Below are 4,772 nucleotides of genomic sequence, written 5' to 3' on the forward strand. Positions count from 1 at the left end.
AGGTTACAGAAGCCACAGAAACTCCTGCAAGCATTGCAGAAGCTCCTGCCAAAGCTGTGGCCCTGTCTGCGGGGAGCCCTTCTGCTCCCGTGGACAGAAGACAGAAAGGTGCTCCCCGGGGCACCGCTGTGGTCCAACCTAACGCCCGCCCTCAGAGGAGTGGGCAGGTCCGTTCGGGCCTGGCCAGCGTGGGGAGCCCCTGAGCAGCACATGAAGGCCTGGGCCCTGTGCCCCAGCCGCCGGATGTGACCCGAGAACCTTCCATTCTCTCCGAGTCCAGTGTGGTGCCCGGTGGAGGCTACCGGTGAGCCTGATGGGCCTGGCAGGTGTCTAGTGGGCAGCCACGGGCCTGACCTCGGACAGGACGGCCGGGGGTGACCTGGCTCTCCACTCACCCGTTTGCTTTAGAGCCTTCAGCTTTCAAAGGTGGTGTCGGTGTCAGAGCCCACCTTGTGGACCTCACAGAGGTGTCCTGACGGTCGAAGGGAAACCCTGGGGAAGCAGTGTGTGAACATTAACCATTAATCACAGACACTTTTTAACGGTAAACAGCAGATGCCGCACCCCAGCCACGGCCAGCTGCGCGGTCAATCTGAGTTAACATGTCTCCTAACCCAGCCAGTCGACACCATCTCAGCCAATGGCTCCTAAGAATTCCATGATAAACTCTTCTTCCTTAATTATATGTAAAAGTACAATCTTCGTATTAAACGGGCTTCTAATATCGTCCCAGTTTCCCCAGCCAATCAAGTGGCCGGTTTGGATTTCTACAGCCTCCTGAAGATGTGTGACGGAGGTGTACACACAGGAAGTTTCTTTAATGTGTTTTTGTCGCCTTTCCTAGCTGTGCATGGGATCTTTTTCGGGGGAACGTACAAGAGCTCCTAACAGGCTTAAATACAAGCAAACTCTGTGGATCCGCTCAACTCCAGATCCTACCAATTGCAGTGTTTCCAACAGTTTGAACTGTGGCAAAATAAAAAGATACTTGACAGCAAATAAATAAATAGAAATGAAATTCGACTCCAGGGACTATTATGATCATCACCTGAATTTTGCAACTTGGAGTGAGGTGAAATCCCTCCGCCAGTCTCAGGATCCCTGCCAGGGTCGGACAAAACAAGTGTTGGTTTACAGCGTCGAGCAAATCATGAAGGCTGATCGCCCCAAACACAGATGTGTTTGCTTTGCACCCTTAGTGAACTGAGTCCAGAAGTTGTCAGCACACGGACGTACGTGGTCGCCACAGGGAGGCGTTCCGCTGTTGGCATGCTCTGATGCCATCCTTGTAAACGTCCCAGAGGAAGACTCTGTGTTTTGATTGTTTTTCAGTGACTCGTTTGTGCATCAGACACAAACCTTCCCTGAAGGAAGTTACTGTCGTGCTGAGCTACTTAAAGACTTGATCTCGGAGACCCAGGAAAGCAGTGTAAAAGCAACAGGAACGTCGGGTGTTGTGAAGGATAGGGAAGGCTGTGGTCTCTTCCAGGACCATCTGGGTCATACAGATGCTGAGTAGATGACGGGGACAATACGCTGTTTCGCTGAGGACCGGCTGTCCTCCAGACGTGGCTCAGAGAGCTGCTGCCAGAAGTGTTTTGCAAAGTTACACAGCAGGAGTGCCCGGGCTCTGGTGGGTACCAGACCTATTCAGGCCGGGGTGGAAATCCTCCCTTAGCCTCTGGGGATCAGCCTGAGTACTTAGTACTTTAATAAGCCCCTTCGCTGTGCACTGCCCTGCATCACTAGGGATTAGAAGTGACTTTACTCATTACAGACAGCCTAGGGGCTCCCTTGGTTGGGGGGACCGGAGCGGAAGGGGCTTCCGCTGTGCACGCGTGTGGACGCGCTGTGGTCCACGTGAGCCCCCTGCACTGGCCTCTGGTCCTCCAGGCTCCAGGTGTGCGTTCTTCTCCTCCTTCTCTGTCAGCAAGGATGCCAACCCGGGATGTGCAGCCGCGACAAGACTGGCGATGGGGATGCTGCCATGTTAGTAGGGACTGACACCACTACTGTCACCAACCGGAGATGCTGCCACCGTCGCCTGTCACCCAGGAGGTGAAGTGTGTCACAGAGACCGAATTTGAAAATCCAGCATGTGTCCCCAGATGGGACGAGGGCACGGAGATGGAGGAAAATAATTAAGGAAAATGAAGTGAAAGTGCAATAGGGTTAATGATTTGTTAAGTGTGGATTTGCTGTGGATTTTATCCTTGGGTAGGAGACCATGGCTGAAGGAAACATAAAAAGGGAAATAAAAAGGAATAACAAATAAAAGGGAATAACAAACTAAAAAGAGAGTCAAATTTTAAAGATGGAAAAAGATTCTGATTAGAAATTCTTGTTTCTACAGGGATGTTCCTCTCAGAGATAAGAATATGTTCTTGTTTCAGTGAGAATTCTCATTCCTCACTGGGGCAAATGAACGACGCTGGGAGGACTCCTGAGCTGTCCGTGGATTCTATGCCACCGTTGCCTCGGTGGCTTCTGCAAGAGACCGCGGGCTCCCTGACCACAGAATGGCCACGAGCTGCGTGTCTTGCCGCGTGTGCATCCCTCCGCGGCACCTCTCACCGTGGCGCCGGTCCCCGCCACGCCCCTGCCTGGGTCCCTGGCCGGGGCCGGACCTCCTGTCTCTCCTCAGACCCATCTCAGCACAGCTGGGTCACAGGCCTCTCCAAACACAAGTCTAGCAGGTTCTCCTGGCTTCCGAGAGACCGAGCACACACCGACCAGCGGCCAGACCTCCTGTGAACACGGGGCTGGAGCCTCAGCCTCGGCCACCTGCCCAGGAAGCCAGTCCTCCCCTCGTCTTCACTAAACATCCCGTGAGTCAGACCCACAGGAAGCCGGCTTGCAGTCTGCACAGGCCGTCTACGAGGAAGCTGCGCAGGAACAGCTGTGACGATCGGCACCCGCAGCCGGGCAGGACCGCCCTGCGACGGACAGCTGCCCCACCTTCTGTCCCTGCTTCCAGCTCAGGACCAGGTGAGGACCCCCAAGTGCGCCTCACCCATCTCATCAGGTTACCTGCAGTAACCCTGCCAGCTTCCCCTGCCCCCTGGCCTCCATCACACCTGCACCCCCTTTCCCCCGGAAGCTCTCCCATCCCCCACCCGCCCCAACTCTGCGGGCGCTAGTGACGCTGCTTACTGATGGTGGCCCACCCCCTCTCGCATATGGGCTGGGACCTGGACCCCCTGGGTCCACCCCACCAGGACCACTCAGCGTCCCTCCCACCCCAGCTCCAGGCACCTGCTCAGCCCTCCGCTCCCCCGTCCCCCTCCTCTTCCCTCCTCAGCCCCCCAGCCCAGCCCAGCCCAGCGCAGCACCGCCTTCTCCCAGTTAAACCTCTAACTGTGCTGTCCACACGGAGTCCAAACTCTGCTTCTTCGGGCCCCACTGCATGGGCACTGGCCTCTTCAGGGGCTGCTTGGTCGCCCTTGCTGTTTGCTTATTTCCTCCAGCGAGACACAAAGCTTCCCCAGCGCGGGCGCCCCGTGTTTTCCTGTCACCCCACAGCAGGCGGCACGGCTCCTGAGACAGTGGGTGCTCAGTGAATGTGTCTGACCAGATGGATGAAGACAGCCTCGGGTTAGTCGCCCAGCTACCCTCCTGGTCATAAGAAGAAGATGCAGGAAGTAAGTTTCTCTTTCCTCCGGTCCTAAGTGCTCTCTCGGCTCTTCCCACGTTCTCTTCTGTGCGTACAAAGGGGGCAGCTGTGACAGAACACCATGGACTGGGTGGTTTAATTCACGGGAATTTAGAGATGGTGGTGCCAGCGGGGTTGGTGTTATTTTTGGCCTGTAAGTACAGCCACGTGTGCCCACGTGACCTCTTCCCAATCCCGCTGGGGGCCCTGCCCTCAGGACCTCATCTTGCCCTAACTGTCCCCCAAGGCCCCGCCTCTAAATGCCATCCCACTGGGGGCTCGGGCTTCAACATACAAATTTGGGGGACAAGTGCATTCAGTCGGTCATAAAAGATAAAGATTCTGTTTCCTCAAATTTTACAGTATGATTTGATACAATAATTGGGGTATCTTCTCTGACATAATTATCCTTTCTCTCTCATTCTTATGAATTAGCAATTCTTATATATTTAATTTCTACCTTAGCTTGACGTTGATACTTAGAAAGAACTAGCTTCTCCTTTCATATATTTACTTTTTTGCTAAAATGTTTGTATTTCAATCATGCTGGAAGTTACAAATGCTTTCTAATGATCCCCAAAGTCAAACAGTAAATTGTCTCTTTTTTTTAAAGGCTTTAGGGATGAGGAAAGAGCTCATCTGTCTTCAAACGCACGTGAAGGGTCACCCATCACCCAATAATCTCCCCTCCCCCATGTCACAGCTATCTTCTGCGCAGGGGAGCTTCCTGCTTTATTCTCCCTTCACGCTGAGCAGTTACGACCGTATCTGTTCAGAAGAAACATATGTGAGAAATATAAAATACTCAGGCAGGTGAATGGAATGTCTCAGTTAATCTTTTCTTCTGCACATTCTGCCCTGGACCTTCTGCCTCCCTTAAGTATTTTTCTTCCCTGAATTTATAGCCCCTCAGACTCTGTTTTGTAATTTCAGGACTGGGTTGGGGACTGACTCTGCCTCCTTATCACCGATGATCTCGACTTTAACTCTGTGCTTTAAAGTACTTCCCCAAAGAGCCCTCCCCCGTGGTTCTTGCCACGGAAGATGCCGCCTGCCTGGCGGAGCGGGGGTGATGCTCGGGGTGGGTCAGAGACCCTCGCTGACTGACCCTCTGTGTGCT

At 53.7% G+C, this 4,772-nt stretch overlaps 1 long non-coding RNA gene across 1 annotated transcript; it reads left to right on the forward strand.

The window, feature by feature from the left end:
* Positions 1–2,851: 2,851 nt before the first annotated feature.
* On the forward strand, positions 2,852–4,772 carry LOC115851237 (uncharacterized). Its single transcript, XR_004038679.2, has 3 exons — positions 2,852–2,988; positions 3,523–3,641; positions 4,266–4,772. It is a non-coding gene; the product is annotated as an uncharacterized lncRNA (long non-coding RNA).

This window comes from Globicephala melas, chromosome 14, assembly GCF_963455315.2.
Source record: "Globicephala melas chromosome 14, mGloMel1.2, whole genome shotgun sequence".
NCBI lineage: Eukaryota > Metazoa > Chordata > Mammalia > Artiodactyla > Delphinidae > Globicephala > Globicephala melas.